General features: G+C 39.2%; 1 long non-coding RNA gene across 2 annotated transcripts; it reads left to right on the top strand.

Moving 5' to 3' along the window:
• Window positions 1–14,162: 14,162 nt before the first annotated feature.
• On the top strand, window positions 14,163–20,725 carry LOC123959369. 2 transcript variants are annotated; one of them, XR_006822281.1, is made up of 3 exons: window positions 14,163–14,266; window positions 14,395–14,443; window positions 20,197–20,725. It is a non-coding gene; the product is annotated as an uncharacterized LOC123959369 (long non-coding RNA). The 2 variants fall into 2 exon arrangements; XR_006822282.1 differs by lacking the exon at window positions 14,163–14,266 and having other exon boundaries at window positions 14,327–14,443.
• The last annotated feature ends 7 nt before the right edge of the window (window positions 20,726–20,732 follow it).

The following is a 20,732-nucleotide window of genomic DNA, read 5'->3' as shown; positions in this document are numbered from 1 at the left end:
TTTATTGGCTTGCAGTTTGAGGGGAGTCCAAACATTTCGGAGATTCAGATGGATTTCTGGCAGGTCCAACTGCCTTACAGTTTGAGCAGTTTACCGGTCTGATTTTCCACATGGATGCTGTCAAAAGATCCATTACATATTGTACTAACTACTAACCCTTGTTTTAATACTTACTTATACTTACGTCATTGGACAAAAACAGACCGGGGCTCAGTGTTTATGTTCAGTGTGAGCAGCAATGTCATGCCCGGTACAGTGTGAGGATAAAAGTTGTTGATTCTGGCCGTGCACAATGGCAAATTAAAACATGTAGTGGGATTTAATGCAATGCTCAAGATCAATAAAATTGCATGGTGTCTGCCCAGCTGAAGAAAATCAGCAAATTTTGACATTTAAGAAGCTGGGAACCAATACATTATTGCTTAAACTGTCTATTTTGGTCTTGAAAATACTATATATGCTGTACATACTGTACCACAGATCCAAACACTTGCCACACAAGACACAAGTGTACCCAGAAAATAACTAAGCCAGAAGTGAATAAAAGACAGCAGAGACTGCCGTGAGGCTCCAGTCTGGCTGTCATGCCACATCCACTCCTGGTGGACACAGCGCCGCTTAATAAAATGACTCCATGTCGGCTCCAACATATGCATGTCAAGTGCGCCTGGTGGACACTCGCCTTTATATTTACACAACGTCTGTTTTACAAGAAGAACCAAAAGCCAACCAATCTTAGCAAACTAACTCAGCTGCCTCAATTATAGGGAATGTCTGAGCAGCCAAAACACTGGCCCCACCATGTCAGCGTTAGCCCGACTCCAGTCCACAGAGGCTGCAATCAGCAGGCCACAACACAAATATAAACACATTAGCTTTAATTAGATTGTGGGCAGCGCTTTGACTCCATCACATCTAATACATATCATGCTGGATGTAATCCAGCTGGTTGCTATGGTATTGTTGCCTCTGCAGTGGAGGGGGCTGGGAGAATATGTGCTGCTGGGGAAACAAATGATTTGTTTAACTGGAGATCTAGATGGGAGTGTGCGAGTCTCTGGTCTGTGTGAGTGAATGTGCATCCATGTATAGGTTGGTAATAGTGTATTTATTGTTGGTGTGCTAGTATGCGTGTGAGTGTTTTTTTCCAGGTGGTTTAGAGAGAGACAGAGGGAGAGAGCGTGTGTTTGTGTATGTGGTCAGGGGAGAAGTGGGTTGCTGTTTGTATAAATGCATGGCCAAGCTCATGTGTGTCAGTGCATCCATGTGTCACATCTAACATATGCTCCCCAGCAGCTCTCCCTTCGGAGGGAGGCTGAGCTGCGGCACACAGCCAGGCTCTCCCTGACATGATCCAGGAGGACAACATTGAGCACGGTCCCGGGGGGCACAGCCTTGGGCCCCAAGCAGGCTGGAGATCTGTTTGTGTCCTCACTGTCACTGTCTGTGTGCCTGTGTGAGCAGGGAGGTGGATGGCACCACATATATGAACTGCACCACACATGTACAATTGCAATCTACAGTACATTCCTAAACTATGTACAGTATAGGCACATGTGCACATGGTGAGCTATCTGACATGATTACTAAAATGAACTTATCCACATATTGATGATCTTAGACTGTTGGAGTGTTGCTTTTATGTTACTTTTATAACAGAGGTTTTTGGGGTTAATAATTTCACAAAATAACTCTTTACTTTGAATGCAAAAATCAAATATGAGGTATTCAACAGCTTGGTAACTAATTTAACAGGCAGTGAAGTGTGCATTCTCAGCAGGTACATAATACACACATGCACTCCCACAAAAACTGTTTACACCATACAGCCATACATACACAAGCAAACCTGCACCTGCACATGCGCTCTGCACACACATACTGTATACCACCAACCTTATACATTGATGCATTAACTCATTATTGATTAAACTGAAAATGACGTTCTCAAGGAATAAATGATTTTCTTTTAACTGATAAAATGATTTATTGGGTTATGTTTGCTCTAAATGTTTTACATGTGGACTTCCTACTTCCTCTTTCAAAACTCAAGTAGCAGTTACATATCTGGATAGAGACAGCAACACCATCATCAGTGACAATCTAACTTATTGGTGACAGGGCTCCCCTACCCATAACCTGCATCTGCCATTGGTGACTGCATGACACTGGACAATCAAACAGGTGCAGCGCTACTAATGTTGACATAGATCAGTGCTTCACCAGCTCTCATTAGAACAGAAGAGCCCTACAGGCATCTCAGTCCCCTCTGTCTACAGGTTAGGAGGAGACACACCAGGGTAGCTCGTCCTGGGGCGTTACACAAAATCTGGACCTTCTACATAGGCATTCTCATTGGGCTTCTTTCTAGCATCTCTGTGGGCCCTCCTCACATGAGGGCCCTTTATACTCAGTCCCTCCCCTCCAGTCCTACGCCCCTGGGCAAGTCCACAGCTCTGGCCATTCTTCTTATTAGGTTTAAAATTCCCTGTCCAGGGCTGGTATTGTAGTGTACCGGGGTTAATGCACCTTGGGGCTGATATAATTTATATTATTTATTTATTAATTTTAAAAATTTTTAAAAAATGACAGTGACCATGACAGGGCAGATGGACAGAGTGAGCAGGAGGGGAGTGTAGGTGAAGCGGTAAGCATGGAGTAGATTAACAAGGACTTGTAGGGAGGGAGGGTGTGTGCCATGCCTGGTGCCATGTCATAATGACGATGATAGTGCTTTACCTCAATTTACCAAATTACCACTTTACCAATTAAGGACGATGATAATAACATAACATAAATAAATAAAAAAATAAATCCATATATATCATGATAAAAGTATTGAGATTATTAGGCTAAGGTTTCCCTTTATAAAGATGCAACTGTATAATATGGCCAATTATACAACACTGGACATACTGGGCTAAAATTAATGAATGTTTATGTATTAAGAATTACATTTTCATTTACTGGCAACAAAGTCCTAAGTTTATTTTCATCCACAACATGCATTAATTGAAGAAACAGCTCTTTGCTCATTCTCAGTGTGTTATTGTTGAAACTTTGTCAAGCAATTCCAACAATTCTGGTCCTAATAATAATTTGAAATGATACTGTGACCTCTAGCATAGTTTATTTTCCTTTGACAATTACTTGTACTTCTACCTGAATATGAGTTGTGTATTCCATGGCCACCTCTAATCACCAGGGAGTCAAATGTGAGTAAAATGTGAGTACACTGATCTACTTGCACTGGTACACTTATAAATGGCACTTGATACTGAGCTTTATAGTGGTTTGGGGGAATATTACATTAGGTACACATATTTAAGGGGACTGCAAGTCTGGTGTATTGGTGAGGGATGTCCGACCGATTGTGGTGGGCCACCTGGGCCAAAAATATGCAGGCATTTTTTGTCCCAGTCCAGCCCTGTCCCTGCCTGTGGCATTATGATGCCCTCACTGTCATCCCCATCTCTGATTTTGCTTAGCTGTTGATATAGTGGGATGAAGCTTTAGTTATTTTTTCTGGGATATGGCCCTTTCCACTACTACGACAGAACTGAAAGACTAAACACAAATGTCACTTGCTTCTACTTAAAAGATGCTGCATATTGCACATTTTCCCCATTTGGTGCCCAGAGAAAAAGTTAGAGTCTATTAACATAGTGTCTAGGATTGTGTTCTCAAATGTACTGTTGTCATTTAACTGATAAAAAGATAACTTTTTATAAAGATAAAAACAAACTGATAACTGGACTTGATAAAAATTCTTACTGGAATGCCCATGTTACTTTGTTTTCTATTCTATACTTCCATTTAACTGAACAAGACTCTTAAAAACAAACAACTTGCACTGAAAGTAGTTTCAAGGTTTTAACTTCATTGGCCATGAAAGGGAAAGCCTTTGAGGCCTAAGATGATCTTTGGTGTGTGGAATGAACACTCACATAGAGAACCCTCAAATGTCACAGCCGCAACCTCAGCAGATCTCTGGCCAATGGACACAATGAGTGACGTACAGGGCTTTTGCTGCTGTAATGTGCAAACATCACTGTTTAAACTGTTCTGGCTTCAGCCTCTGCCTCTCCAAACTTGGAGAGCAGCACCCAAAGCTGTGTGCAGTTACACGTCTCTAATCCTGTAATTACTGGCCCATCAGCGCCTAGTAAAACCATAATTGGAACCAGCTGTCTATTTGTTTTGTTTTTTTCCTCTCCCAATCTGCACCATGACCAATTTGACATTTGCAAACGCATCTCTGGACCTCCAATAGAGCCTATTTTTTTAACAAGTGGGGACAATTTGGTCCAGATTATATTTGCCACAACCTTGTCTCAAATATCACATGATTCCACAGTGTATGAGTCAGACATGAGGTCCAGCTGTACAACGAGCAAAACAACAGATTCAGACCTGGCTTAAAAAAGATGAAACTGATGATCAGACGACCAGACAAACTCAAGCACACGCTGGAAGGGAGATATAAAGATTACTAAAAAACAAACTGACAGTAAAGAAGAAGACAAGAATGTACAAGAGAGGTCTGTCAGAGAGAGATTGGAGTGTTATTTATGCAAACATTTCCCAGAGGCAGCTGCTCTTTAGGCAAAGAGAAGCGCTTTGGTTATTTATTTCTGCATACTGTCAACTGGTGAAGTTTTTTCCAAACCCTCGAAATACAGTGTAACTGCACATTTTGTCTCTGTGACAGATTTTGACAGATTTGTGAACAATATTTGAGAGAAATAGGCCTTTGGTAGAGATAGTCTTAGATCTTTGAGTTCAGCTCATGATGAATGGGGGCAAAAACAAAAGATATGATAAGATGATAATTTTGTTTGTTGTTTGTGTATTTCCACTTTTAGCCATGTATCCCTACGCACCCAGTAATTTTTACATAGTCTATTTATTGGTTCTAGACAGGAGTTGGGTCTCTCTGCTGGTATGCCTTTGGCACCGTTGATGTACACCGTCCAAGCTTTGCCAGCTAGGTGAATATTTAACCATGTTTGAGTACTTTGACCATCGCTGTGTAAATAAGCAAGAAAATATAGCAAAAATGGAACCGCTTCTAGGGAAAGCAATATAGTTTTACCATGTTTTTCTATATCAGTTAAGCGATTCTGCGTCAGATGGTGATATTTAAACTCAACTGCTAAACAAATACAACCCTCCCTCCAGTGCTCCTTCATAATCTTTAACCCTCAAATTTGACACGCATTGCCGAGTCTACCGGTACTACTAGTATCTCTCTCTAATTAGTTTCAATAGGGTGGCATGTTTTTTGCAGTACTGTAGAACATGTGACAACAAAAGCTTGTCAATATTTAAATATGTATTGAAGCAAAATACTAATCCACGTCTAAGCCATGGAGTTTAGTTCATGTATCGGTAGGATTACTGCAAGTAACTTCAATGAATAGCGAATAGTTAACAAACATCATCAAATACATGACATGTAAGCACACAAACACAGCATCCAAAACACAACGGAGTAAAAAAATAGTGAGAGTTATTTGAAATTGTTTTTACAAAAATACAGTGCTTGACGAAAGGACTATACGTTTTTATCAGATGCGAAGTGAACAAGGAACGTAACGTATCCAGTAATATTAGGATATTTAGTACAGCATTTCATCTTATGAATCAACCCAAATAATCCTGTCATAGCAAAACTTGTCTTTTTAGGTCTTTGTGGCCATAAAACCCTTCACAAATGTTTTACGGAGAAATACAATCATATAACGTGAGAGTGGACAAACACACAGCAAGTAATGCAGCTACTCTTAGCTTGGTTACTGCTGTGGTAAAGTTAACAAAGCTAACAATCAGCCATCACAAACATGACAACAAACGCACAGGACAGTACTGACTTGTGTGAAACAGCAAAGCTAACGTTACTCAGCGGTCGAGAAAGAGAAGGAGCTGCCTCTGCCTCAGTTTTCAGTCCTTTCAAGTTTCTCCAGCATTGAAAACCTTTCTGATGTTAACACGGGTCTTCGCCTTGCCTGGTCATATAACTTGTTCCACAATTTATATTCTTGAGACCTTTTCCTCTTTGGCTGTTTCTCGGCCATCTCTCCTTCTGGACAGTGCCTAGAGTCCCTTAATGAGTCCAGCATGTTCAAATGTACTGTGTTTAAAACTTTCTCTCATTCACGGCGCCCATGCACAAGCATGGCACCCCCCACGTGTTACTGATTGGCTGGAACAATGTTGTGGGGATCTCTCCGAGCTACTTTCTTTGAGTTCCATTTACAGACCCAGGGCTGTGTACGAAAACTTTTTTTTTCCAGAGCACACACAAAACGGAAAGCCAGCGAACCATGAAGAAATATTCTCTAAATTTTAACAAAAAGTGTATTGGATTAGAATCCCTTATTATCCCTCTAAAGGAGGTATATATAGTTTTTTTTAAGTGAATCACTTTTTTATTGCCTGTGTGTGAAGAGGTTGTAATCGCACATAAAAATTATCCAGTTGCTTGGTTTTCTGTTACATCCGACGGCCAGTATGCCTAATCCAATGTGACGACTCCGGGTCCTTACTGAGGAGTTGGCAACACTTCTGGTTCTGAGTGTACACAAACACAGACTCCAACATAAACTCCACGATAGATAATAGAAACTCCACGAGGATAAAAACAATAAAGTTTTATTTGCTGAAGCCCTTCAGGACAAAAACGAGAATCAGATCAGTCTTGGGTGAAAACACAGCCAATATAAGAAAGGTCTGAACCACGGAGAGACCTCCGCTTTGTTTCGGAACCAACAAAACTGACTCAGAGTTGGCTTTCATCCTATTGGACAGGTAAACTAACATTACTGCAAAGCATGTGAAATATATTGCAATTTTGTGTTTTAGTTGGCTCAGGTTAGATAATGTTAGCTTGCTGTATAATGCTTATAAGTTGTTAATGTTGTCCAGTTGTATAACTTTCCACTTTACTTCACCAGCAAACGTGTCCCATATTACTATGCCATGTAGCAACAGTATTTAAAAGTGTTGATGTTAGCCTGCAAGAAATTATGTAACGGTCCAAAGCAAATATGGAACGATTTGTTTATACGAGCCTATAGTGATGCAAGGTAGGAGCAGCTAGCTAACGTTACCACGGATCTGCCCCTGATTGCTTTGTAACATTCAGTTTAGATTTACTATGGTTTTACCGATACTCAGGTACATAGCTTCTCCACTATCTCAGTCACTGTAAGTTACGGGACCCACACAGTATACTGTAATATAATAATGCAGTATTACAGTGCAGGACAACAACACAGTGACATGCCTCTGACATATATAGTCGCTTTGCATAAAAGTGTCAGCTAAATGAGTAAATGTAATATAATGCTTTGGTGCTGCTACTGCCAGCCCTATCTATACATTGAGTTTGCCTTCAACAAATGCAGTAAAAGCCTTTTTAACAAATGAAGGGATTCTGTCCACAGAAACGCTTTTAATCTGAAATGGATACAGGAGGTGTTGAGTTTAAAAAACATTTAAATGTATTTCATGGCTGTGATATAGTAGTCTGCAGTTATAGAAAGAAAGTGTACTTAAAGATGTAATGTTGAAAAGACATTGTTTTCTGAAGTTAGGACAGCAAGTCACACCTGTACAATCTGATACAATTCAATACAGTCTTTCAATTAAACCTACCTTTGTATGTTACCTTTAACATAACCTACCTTTATGGTTGTCAGATGATGTATGTATATAACACATCATTAGAAACACTCCCAGCTCTGAAAAATAGAGAATGGCAATGGAGAAAGGCTGGTCTATTCATAGTTAGTACCTGCAGCAATGTTGACAACAAATTTTTCTTTTTTGTATACAGTATATACTTAAGCTGGAATCTCACTCTTCAAGTTATTACTTTATCAAAAAAGAAACTGATAAAGTATATTCTCCCTCAAATAATTAGACTCAATCTGAAATAAAAACAGCAGCAAGTAACCATACCACCACTGGATATTTTGATACTCATTCCCTGGGCATAGATAAGTGTTTACTACTCCAGAAAACATGTTCCGCAGTGCCATCTTCATTTTCATTCTGTTTTCCTTTCGAAGGTCATTGTTTGCTTTCCTCTCTCTGTATACATTACATTTCACAGTCTATTGCGTTATTCTCATCTAATGACTTGCAGGCTCCTCCGTCTGATTTGCCAGAAATGAAAGCAGACATGACAGACTAAATGACTTCAATTCTACTCTTGAGTAGAGCTACATACCCTCAGTGAAAAACACGGCAGATAAATAACAAACAGAGAAGCAGGCAAAACTATCAAGAAATACAATCATGATGCAATAAAGCTGCACAACAACAGAAAAGACATGATTAAAGTTGTTTATGGAATCAAAATGGAAGCAGTTACGATTTCATTTTTGAATTCTGCTTTTATAAACTTGCATGCTCAAGTGCATTTTGTTATTGACTGTACTGTGTCTCTGTGTAATGTTATCTCCTACAAATTATGTTCAAATGCAAGTGTTTTGCATTGGCAAATTACATTTAGGAGAAAACATAAGTTAAGTTATAAGCACAGAGTATGCTAGTTATGTTTTTCTTCACTGTATCAGACAGAATCTCCATATTGAACCTTTTTTCAAACGTTTACTGCTAATATTACCAGTTAGACTGACCTTGAATATCTGCAGGAGGCAACTAACTAACTTACTAATTAAAACCATTTAATTAACTTTCAAGATAGATCATGATTAAATAAAAACAATTGTGAAGCAGACAGGATTCAATACTGACTTTATATAAAGTTTGGTTATATATTTGGTTATAAAGTTAGCCTTTTTCAAGTGAAATAATTTTCTTAAATATTAAATATTTCAGAATGAATGTTTTTACCAAACAACCTTCTAATATAACTAAATCAGGGTTCTAAAGATTAATGTTTTTCCATAGATTTTTTCTTGGCAAATAGTTATTTTGATCTTAAGAAGGAGGGTGAATTTAGCAATCAAGCGTTTATGTTGTGATTTAATATTTAAACATTTTTAAGCTCACAAAGATGGCTCAATAAAACATTAATGTGAGATAATAGCACTATCTCAGATTCACTAATAACATCATGCTATAGAGTTTGCAGGCTTTCTTCACTGTGTTTGATACCGCACCTTTAGCCAGCATTGCCTCTGGGCTCATATTTGAAATGCTACAAATGCTGTAGCAACACAGGATAATTTAATAGGTTTCTGACTGCCAATCCCCAGGAGCCAACATGAGACAGGGGGAAAAAAGGCAGCTATTCTAATGTGTGCTTGGCTCTCTTCCTTGACTCGGCTGCAACTAGCACTGATAGGAATGATGGTTTTTATATGTATCGCTTTCTGAGTGGCGGCAGATGTTCCGTATTCTCCACCAGCGCTCCGTTCCGGGGGGAAATCAGGGAAAACTACGCACTATAAAATTAAACCACTGACACTTCACCGGCCCTGAAACCAAATAGGGCCCGCAGCATCAGCAAGCTGGAGCGAATCCATCATTTCTCATTTTTAGAGGGTTCCATCTGTGCTAACTTTCATTAACACTGGCTGTATCTGCAATGAACTGCTTTATAATAGATAAACACGGCACTACTTATTCACCAGGGTCCATTGTGTTTGATATCACATGAAAACATACAAAGTGTATAAGTCTAGGAAAATCCCATACGGGTAAATCTAACACTGTCTGATTTCATTATGTACAAAAACAACAATAATTATTTACATTAGTGTGTGCCACAGTTTGGTTAGACTTTCCAAAGAAACAACTGTCTTCCAGTTTGAGTCCGCTATTTCTGGCTCTAAATGGTACAGTTGGATAAAATGATTTCCTAGGTGACTCATTCGGGCTTTATAATAAACCCACATCCCAGAAATGATTTGTTCCTCTTTATAACAGGATCCAAAAGAAAGTTCTTGTTTTGTTGTTAGATCTTTTTTTTTGCATATTTTGTTTTGCTAGAAAGGTAGACATGTGGTTAATTTTAGTCTAAAACAGGTTTTAATGTAATTCAACATATTGTATGACTAAAGGACATTGTTGCCTCTTAATTACAGGGTAAAAAAAATCAATAACAAGATCTAAAAAGAAGAAGAGAGTCAAATAAGATTCTTGTCATCCCTCCGCTGACCTCGATGAGAATGGGGAAGGTTACTTTAAATATTGCTCGAAATAAATGAGTTATTGTGTGATTGCTTGATTTAGATTTAACTGAATACTGAGTAGTTTTTATTTCAGTAACTGTATTCTTATCTTTTTTTTTTTTTAAATATATTTTGAGTCATTTAAATTGTAATCTCTTCCACAGCTCCACAGCTGCCTCCACAAGTAGCCAGTCACACCTAGTTGAACCTGGATAAGGGGATTAGACCTCGGGCATTATGGAAATAGTAAAGATCAAAAGAGGACCAGCAACGGTCAGACTGTTCACGCAGGTAGACTGGTGGAACAAAGCCTTTTTAATTACCCTTTTAATTGCCCCTTTTACAGTATGAATTAGCATTTTAATGATGGGTATGTAATTAGGGTGGAAAAGGCTACGAGAGCTGCAGGCTGCTAATAATGCCTCTCAGCTCAGAGATCACAGCAACAGGAGACAAGAGCAGCTGCACCTGAGCGCCGACACACACTGCACTAGTCAGCCAACAATGAACAGATGCTACGTATACACATGCATACAGAGAGGGACTTTCTGCACACAGGCGCCCACACACACAAACACACATCTATGGGTGCATACACACAAAGATTTAGCAGTCACTGGGGTGAACAATTGGTGGACATCCAGAAACACAGTGACACAAACAATTTTCATACACAAATTCACACGTGCAGCCAAGTCTGATTAAATCATTAAGCTTGTCATTAAAACCATTAAACATTAAAGTGATTATATCATCAGCCACCACTGTGCTGTGGTCAAAACAATAACCATACGCATACTTCGTATACATACAGACACACAGTGGATAGCTTTGAGAATTACACCATTTACAACAGGCTCCCGTAACAGCTCGCATGTAGAGATTGAAGCATGGTAAAGGATGAGAGTTTGGCTAAAACCTTTCCAACTAATTAAAAGACTGACATAGCCTCCAAATGACTATTAGGATTCTTTTGGCTCATATGAAAAGCAGGCAGAGATGTATATCTCATCCTGATATGGGGGCAAGATGAAAGCAAGCAACTTCAAATGCAGTTTATGTGTGCCCAACATTTGTCTTAACAGAAATCCTTACCTATATGTACATGCTAAGCAAATTGTTTGACTGCACGAGCAACATCAAGGATGTTCTAGCATTAGTTATTTTTTCATATCAATATGTAATAACTTAAATAGGCCTAAAGGAGGCACAATGCAGGCAGCAATTATGTGACTTAATGGAACTATATGAAAAACAACAGCGGCAAATATCTCATTATTATCCAGTAATGATATCTTCAGTGTAATAATGTAAATCCTCGCTCATGTAGCTAGCCAAAAGCTAATTTTGTAAATTCAAACCATCCTTTAGCTTGTGTTAGTGATCAAATACATATGTTCTCCCTCTCTTTGACTCTAATTTTATGCTTTATGACCGTCATTTAGCAGCTTGTAGTATTTATTTTTGATTGGGCACTGATAGCATGCTGCAACAATGAAACACATTTTTATGAGCTGAAAAAAGATCAAACCTGACATATAGCTTTTATTTCCCTGAAACCTGTAATCAGCCTTTGCATTAAGTCTGAAACCTGCCCTTCTTCTAGCTACTCTTACTCTAATTGCAGCTGCACTTTTAAAGGCCACCAACTTAGTTCTGTTTAGCACCTGCATTAAGATTATTTAGCCAGAGCCTAGACAGAAATATCAAGGCGGGGCACGCATCAAGAATAGAGCACTGGCTTTGTGCAGTGTTGCTTCTGGGAGAGACAGAGGGGGTTTCTCGGTGTGCACTGGACAACCATCCTAATTATTTTTCTCAGAGATGAGGTCACATTCCTCATGGCCCAATCATGGTGAGAGGAGAGCTTGTTATTAACAATCTGCAGACAAACAAACAACCTGGCTAAAAGGCATTCATTCAGCATAAGCCCTTAGAGTTTTTTGCTGTAGTCATAATGATCAAATTCAAACAAACAAATGTAGAAACACAGTAAGGTAAACAAATAAAAAAAAACACTTAAAATTGTGGCCATGAGAGTTTTAACTTAGAACAAAAGAACATATTATCTCTTTTCCCTCGAGGCATGCAGGACTGTGACATGATGACACAGCGGGCAATAATGCCATTAGTAGACTATTACTGTTATTTGATGTGCGTTAAACAACCCTACTACAGATGGTTTAGTAATGTTCAGGGGTATTAGCCCTGTTGTCATGGTGAACACAAAGGCTCCAGCAAACTGTGTGGGGAAATTATTGTGATAATTAGCCTAATGGATTTGTTCCTTGTGATGTTAAATGTTGAACACACCAAGCCAAAAAACATGTGACAAATGGGCATTTGGTCTTGTATCCATTCAAATGAATGTACACATTTGCTTCATGTTTCCTTTGATGTTTGCATGCAATATGTATGATTTTTTTACGTAGCATCAAAGGACAATTATCTTTTTTCTTGCTCCTCTTTCAACAGAGGTTAGAGAACAGTCGGTTGGTAGGATTTCATGTCTTGATCAAAGACATCTCAGTAGATAGTGACAAATGTGAGAGTACAGGGGTCTATGGTTAAAGGATGGTCTCCGTGCATCCAAAACAGGAGCAAATGACCCTTCATTTAACCCTCCTCCCCTTAGCTAATGTTGCCATGTGTGCCAGGCTTTTTTATCAGCTGTAGCTAGCTAGCTAATTAACGCTACTTTGATGATTTGGCTGATAATTTCATCTCCAGCTAACTGTTTTCCAACTAACTCAAGCTAAAAAGAGAACCCTGTGAGAAGGTCTTCAATATGGACTTGATGTTATGATTATTTAACTTAACCCTGTTTGAAAGCTTACTATAACAAAACATACTTGGTCATGCCCCAAAGATTCGATTCATGCTTTATTATTCTAATTTTCAAATGTTATGTTACACTTTTACATAAGAAATTGATTTTGAGGATATGATTGGACTAACCAAAATCTTGTGGATGGCTTTCACTAGCATAAACTCTAACCACGCTGTAAGTTGGCTAACAATAATGCTGCTTGGCTTTGGAAGTAAAGCCATGGTGCATTCCATGTGACACGGGAAGTTGGAATTTCCAACGTCAAAGTTGGAAATTTCAAAGGGAACGCCTTCTTAAGTCGGATTTCCGACTTGGAAAGTCAGGAGAACTACTTAATTTGTGATCCAAGATGGCTGCTCTAAGTATCAACAGATAGTGAAAGCTGTAGTTAATACTGTTTATTAGCACTTCTGTGTACTTGTGTCTCATAGAAATTTTCATACACAAATTTCTGTCCAACTCCTGTCGGATGTGTTGCTACTGTGTTTACTATGAGTAGGGGAGAGCCGGGACAAATGAAACACTTTTCAGATATACGTCATTTTAAATATAATGTTACAGACAGAAATCATTTGTTGTTGTCATCAACAACTCACATGTGTGTTCTATCAATACCAGGTGACTTCAGTATAATTTCACTTTGAAGGAAAGGTGCACATTGTTTCATTCGTCCCTACTGTGCAGGTCGGATGAAACCCAGGGGTGGGACGGAAGAAACACAACGATATACATTTAAATAGTTTAAGTTATTCTTGTTTTTATTTAGAAAGCTTGACACTGCCCTTCTTAATACGTAATTGCAAACTCATTATGTCCTTTTTCTTAATAAAAAATAGTATAAATATAGCTTAGCTAGCTAACTAGAAAATCTAACAGCTAATGCACATTTGGATCAGATATCGGCTGCCCTTTTTATGTACATCTGCAGCCTGTTTTCCTGGTCTACTGTGAAGATCCTGTTATTTGGCTGTGAGCGTCCTGGTGGTCCAGCCTGCAGCCTAGTGGACTCTGCCCCCCCTCCTGCCATATCTAAATAAGGTAGAATGGTGAAAGTGTGACGTATCCACCTGATTTTTCCCTGTTCTATTAAGTACTGTGGACTGTATGTGCTGAGGTAGTTTGGCATATCAGACTTGTATGGGCTCTGAGAAAATCGCTGTGTTTCATTCGTCCCGGCTCTCCCCTAAATGCCGCACAATGCGTGTTTTTTTTATCGACCGGCGTAACAATAGCAAACCTGGCTAGTTGTAAACAATGACTGGCCGAGTGAGGATTTCCGACTTCCGAGGTAAATGGAACGCACCACTAGAATTGCTAGTGTAGGTGGTAAGCTAGTTAGCAGGACATGCTAACATTTGCATCTTAAGAGAAGACAAACTGTTAATTCATCCCTTATACTTGCTCTTGTGTTTCTAGTTTTGGAAAGGTGATTAAAAAAAAACACCAGCTTCCAAACACTTCAGATGTAAGTATTACTCTTATTATATATGCACACCATTTCAGCAGGTGGAGAAATTCAAAGCTTGACAGGCCCACCCTTGCTTTAATCTTTGATAAGCTATTATTGGACAAGTGATGGGTGGATTTAGCAAATGGTCAATTCAAGCTATTTACTCCATTACCCTCTTACCCTTTGCACTTTGGTTTGTTGTTGTTATTGGTTTTGAGCTAAGTGAGCTCTTTTGTAGTTTAAACATGCCAATTTTGGTACTGTATGTAGTGTATTGATTATCATTGAACTCACAAAAGTAATCTGATGAGCAAAACGATACAACACCTATAATACACAAGAGTATCCTTCCATGCATGTAGATAACACAGCCCCATCTCTACCCATACTGACTATACTGTGGCTACCATCACACATTTGCTTTCACGCCGACTCTTATCAAATTTGATATTTTGCAGAGCCCACTTGTCCACGGTCACAATAGGAAGAGCACATTCTGCTGAAGGTCACCCCGACATCCGAGCTGAATGAATGACATTTAGAGTACAATTTCCTATTTTCACCATTTTCTTTGAAAGGCATTACTCTACATGTACGCAGCATGCGAGCATGCACACATCCACATTGTGCACACAACCATACAGAAGGCTTTCAGCTGCCACTAAGCTCTTGCATTTTACTGCAATGAGTTATACAAACAGTAATGACTTGGCAGGTCTCAGAGTCAATTTCCTCTCACTTTGGAACACATTAGATACAGAAACACTGCAAACTGGATTGACTTCTCAAACATTTATCTATAATTTAAAGATGAATATTAGTTGCACATACCAATAGCTCAAAATTAAAAAAAAAAGTACCATCATTATAAGTCTTTAGTTATCCAGGTAATCCCACTTTGACCCTGGGATAATGAATAATTTTAGTTGATGCTATTTCAATTTTAATAATTTTAATTGCCAAGTTATTATAAATTACACAAACATCAGTTGTAAGTTGACATGCGTGTGGTTTGCATCATTCAGTACTTTTTTAAGGAATTCACTTACTAATATGAATTTTCAAACATTTATAGCTGGCACTTTTGCTCCTGTTATTAGAAGATGGTATTTCTTCGAACCCTGTTGCAAAAGGACATGTCTCTTTGTGCTCCCATCCAGGATAATCAAGTCATCCTTGTCCACATGCCTCCCTCTATCTCTCTTCCAGCGCCCTGACCTTTATCTTCAGCTAAATCATATTTGCCTTCAGGACTTTATAGGGTTTTCCACTCGTTCATAATCTATTTGCAGTGTCCTACAGACTTTTCATTGCTATGACATTTGACAAAAAAACTTAATGGTAAGATATTTCAGTCCCTGTATTCATTTGCGGTCGACTTTGAGTGAACCCTTTTGGAAGCAGTGGGTAGATGGATTGTGGGCAGCTTTGCTCCAGGGACATTTTCCCCATAGTTCAAGGAGATTACCTTTTTGGATGTGTGCTCCATTAAGCAACTCCTCAGATCATAAAAATACTATAATTTCCAAAAAAAACTTTGTGGAGTTGCTATTGTTTACTGTCCACTAAAAGGAGAGTCTAATGGACAACACAACAAACTGATAAATCACCAGTGTTTCCTGTGGCTTTTTCTCTTAAAATTACATGATGGCTTTTTTGCTCGCAGCAGAGAGGCACTGACTGAGTGAAACACAACATACCCATTTCACATCGTTTAGGATAAATTGATTAAATTCAGTGTATACAAAGTGAAACCTGTAGCCGGCTTCTCATTTGTTTTGCACTGTCTTGCTTATAACTACTTCAGCTACTTCACTGTGTGCTGTAGTTTCTATGGTGCACATTTGAACTCTAACTTATCAGTGAGATGATCCAGGTTATTAAATTAGTATTATTTGCATTCTTCCCAAACAATTGCTAAACTAGCTGATTTCTGCTTTGTTTAGTCTGGAAGCTGATTTATAAACCTAACTTTGCTCCCAGCTAATAGACTGTATGAAACGATGCATTCAACTTGCTGATATGCATCAATTTCAGATCCATATGAAAACCTTGTGTAGTGTCATAGTGTAACTAAAACCAAATTAGTCTCCGCTGTGCACTGTGTGTTTTGAATAAAGAAATATTCATTAGGTACTCCTGTACACTCTAATGCAATCCAATACAACTTCTGCCATAAAGTCTGCTTTTATGATGCCTATAATGTTCAGAGTAGGTTCAGGTATTATCGGCGGTGTTGTACAGGACTGCATTATATTAAGAGGTGTTCCTAGGGAGAACAAAAAATATCACATAGTACAACACCACCTCTAACTGACATAAGTAATCAGCATAATTGAATTGACACATTTCCAACAATGTCACAAAAAATGGAACATCGTGAGCTTCCTGAAGATAGACGTTAAAACCGGACTCAGGATTACACTAAATTTTACATGCATACCTAATAAAGTGACCACAGAGTGTATATACACATTAGAAAACTTCAAATACCCAAAATATTCTGACCAGTCATCATGACTGTTATAACAGTTAAGATGACCAGCCGATCCCGGTGCTGTGTGGGCAGACAGCTGATCTAACAAGTGTCACTACATTAATGGCAGTAGATGTTTTTAAAACTGTCATGGAAGAAAGTTTCAGATTGTCTTCAAGCTTCATCACTAAATAGCATTTCCTTGTTGCTGAAATGTAGAAGGTCTCTTCAGCCATAATACAGAAAAAAGAAGTTGAAATGCTCAGCAGAGGCTAATAGCATAATTAGAATTATCCTGCGCAGAAACCAAAGATCAAAGTAGTGATGTCCAGGTATGTGATGTAAAATAGCTATGTTCCAGACATAAGGAAAACCAAACACATATTATATGACAACATCTAAAGTGACCAGCCTGCAGATCACTTCAACATTGAGAAGATGTCTGTGTAAACATTGCCCTGACATTGAAATGGGATGTCTTTCAGGAAGGTCAACAAAACATTTTTTTTTTTTTTAAAGGTGGGGGCAGTTTATTGAAGGAGCTTTTTTTATTTGTGTTCAATCAACTGTTTATGAACCAGCACTCCAAAGGCCTTAGTGAGACTTAAGGATCAGATGGTTGTGACAAGCTTTTATGAATATCTGGTGATTTTACTCAAAATAAAGAACCCCTCTAAACAACCAGAGAAGCGCTGCTGCATCGCAGTGTGAATAGGATGGTCTCTGTAGCCTGCAGTGGTGGCGGGGGTAGAGGCGGAGGTGGTGGTGGTGGAATCAGTGACATTCTTCAAGGCCAGTGTAAGATTAAAGACCGAGGGCTGTCGTGCCTCTGATCATATATTCACAAAAAGATACCCTGTGAAGAACACATCTTTAAAGAGTGGCTGACTGAAAATAAGACCACTACTTGTGAATATTTGTCGCAGCCCATTATACATATCATATAAATGGTCCATTATGGAGTAAGGAGATTACACCCTGGAGAGTTGTTTTTAGTTCTCCTTCTCATTTTCTTTTTGCCCTCTTCTGTTTTGTTGGCACAATCCTGTAAGCAGCTGCCTTCAGTGACACAAGTTCGTCCTCTGTGTTGTTTTATGTGGGGAAATGTTACAGATCCTAGGTTTGGATTTAGCTGGAAGAGCTCTATCTTCTTCCCCCCCCCTTCCAACATTATAGCATTGTGCCATTGAGCTCAAAGAGCACTGATAAAAAAAAACTAACAGCCTTGGGCATAATGTGCAACCAAGAGCATTTATGCAGAAATGAAAAATGTCAATAGTGCTTCCTTCCATAATATTGCCTATTTCACTGGCACATAACACTGGCCGGTGACTCATGAACATAAATTCAGTGCACACAATACAGTAAACCGAATAATGATTAATATAACTTTCATGTTGGGTTTGCTTCACTTGGTGTGGCCTTGGGTCCTTTAATAGTCATGGCACAGTGGAAAAATTTAATAGCTTGCTATTCTGCATGTCCTTCAAATAAAATGTTTCCATAATGGATTCTCATTGACGGTGCAGTATATATACGTATATGTACTGCACCGTAGACTTGCCCTTTTTTGTATTTTTCAGGAGAGTTTATCAAAAAAAATACTTTGCTAGATCACAGGCTCCTGGAAAGGAAGTTTGAAAGGAAGTATTAATATAATTATCAAGTCTTTCAGGTTGCTCTTAATTCAATTGTCTCTCTTAACATTTCCCGCCTATGTCAATCAATGTGCCTGTCTTGTCTTTAAGGCAACAGAGGAGTTATCCATTCCGGCACCATTAAAACATCAATGTCTCATTTCTGCTAAATGGCAGAGGAAAGATAATTGGCATGTGTGCATGCATATTAATTAACTGATAATGAGACGATAAGGCCCCCTCTATATCTGCAGATGTGGAACCACTAATCAATTGGCAGTGAAATGGGGTAAAAATGTGCTTCTTTTATCCCACTACTGAAATTAAAAACCTATTTAGTACCAGGTTTTCCAACAAAGTGCTTTTCATTTATTTTCTCCAGCACATTATTCAATCACACTTTCCATTTGTATAATGGTAATATTTTCATGTAATTTCCCACTGCCTCTGAGATGGGTATTTTTGATATGGCTTTGTGAAATGGCTATTCCATTCCAGCTCCATTCACTAGCTGGTAATAAACTTACAACCTACATTTCAGATTAAATGTCTTCAGCAAATGGATCCAGCATCAGATGTCTCATGGCAACGTGGAAAGATCACTTCTGCACCCTGCTGGCGGCAGATTGAACTACTTCAGTTTGTCAATGCCCCCTGGCGGCAAAGTCTGGAAAGTGCTTGAACATTTTTGTAACCCAACTCTTGGCAGCATTTCATTATTTGCTGTATAAAGCACTCACTGTCTCTGACTGTTCAAATGAACAGCAGTAACAGTCTTCTGATATGCAGAGCATGCTGCAGAGCTGCAAGGTATCCACAGCTGAAACATAAGCTGACTATCTTAAAGGGTTGCTGCTTTAGCCTGCAGCAGAATTGGAAGCGTTTGAAAGAGTGTGTTGTAACTATCAGCTCTGACCAGAGGTGTGTGAGCGCTTCAGAGGAGGAGAGGAGAATAAACATATAACAAACAAAGGCGATGCAAAGCACGCCGCAGGGGGCTCTACAAAGATCTAAACCAAGGCTAGAAAAAAATAGAAAGGCAACACAGGTACACAAAAACACAACACAGAGATTGAATCTGTATATTTATCACAGAATAATGTCTGGAAAATAAACATAATGGCATAATGGAAGTGTGTGTATTATCGGTGTGTGTGGCTGGCCCAGATGACTCAGAGGTTGATGGACAGTACTGCAGCGTCGCCTCCTCCTGCTGACAGGCCCTCCTTCACCCCGGACAGGCCAATCTGTACACACTGCGACACAGACACACAGAACCTATCTCAGTCACCACACAGCCCATTTGTCATGTCAAATAGCCTCACAGAGACACGGCGGTCAAGTTATAGAGGTGATTGTATCAAAGTGACCCCAATGCAATGGTCATAAATTGCTTGCTTTATGGTGAGGTACTAACTATATCCTTGTTCCAGTGATAAGCTTGAAAATGTAAAATGGGAAAACATTTTTCATGTTGACTGTGAATATTTGAGATTGTATGAAAAGGAAAAACGGTGGGGAAAAGAACACATAGTTTTCAGGTAATTTGTCAACTGTCTTACTTTGAGAAGAGTTAAGACATAAAGATGGCACTCAGCTGGAATCCTCCGTTTTTTCATCCTTGGCTTCATCTCTTGTATTGGTTTCCTCTGCAGACACCTCCATGATGGAAGTGGCTGTCTTCGGCCTCTCCTCTGGCTTTTCAGAAGGGTCCACCACTGTGGCACCCTGGCTCGTGTTGCAACCCATGATCTGGCGATATCTAGGAGTCTACAGCGCACTGTACAGCTGACGGGAGTCCAGTTGCATATAGAGTGTTACAAGACTTGTCATAACCTTATAACCTGTATTCCTGTTGTGGGCTCAGGTGCCTTTGTTCCCTATGGCAACCTCTAAACTTCCTGTTGAGTATGGGCTCCTGACTGTGTGTTGGTTTTATTTTTTACGAGCCTTTGTCTGCCAGCTGTCCTGCCTTACTGTAATTACCTAAGCAACATTGGTTGACAATTAACTGAGCGTAGCGTGCCAAAACACGGTTACTGATAAACACTGATGGGATTGTGTGTCAATCACAGGGCAGCCACGGTTACCAACTTTCCCACAATGCTGCATGTCATCCCTTCTCTCTCTCACGCACACATTTCCTGTCACTCTCTTCAGTTGTTCTATCAAAATAAAAGGCAACCCCCCA

The sequence above is a fragment of the Micropterus dolomieu genome, linkage group LG20 (genome assembly GCF_021292245.1).
Source record: "Micropterus dolomieu isolate WLL.071019.BEF.003 ecotype Adirondacks linkage group LG20, ASM2129224v1, whole genome shotgun sequence".
NCBI lineage: Eukaryota > Metazoa > Chordata > Actinopteri > Centrarchiformes > Centrarchidae > Micropterus > Micropterus dolomieu.
Note: the sequence above shows the minus strand (reverse complement) of the source record. Positions and strands in the feature narration are given on the sequence as shown.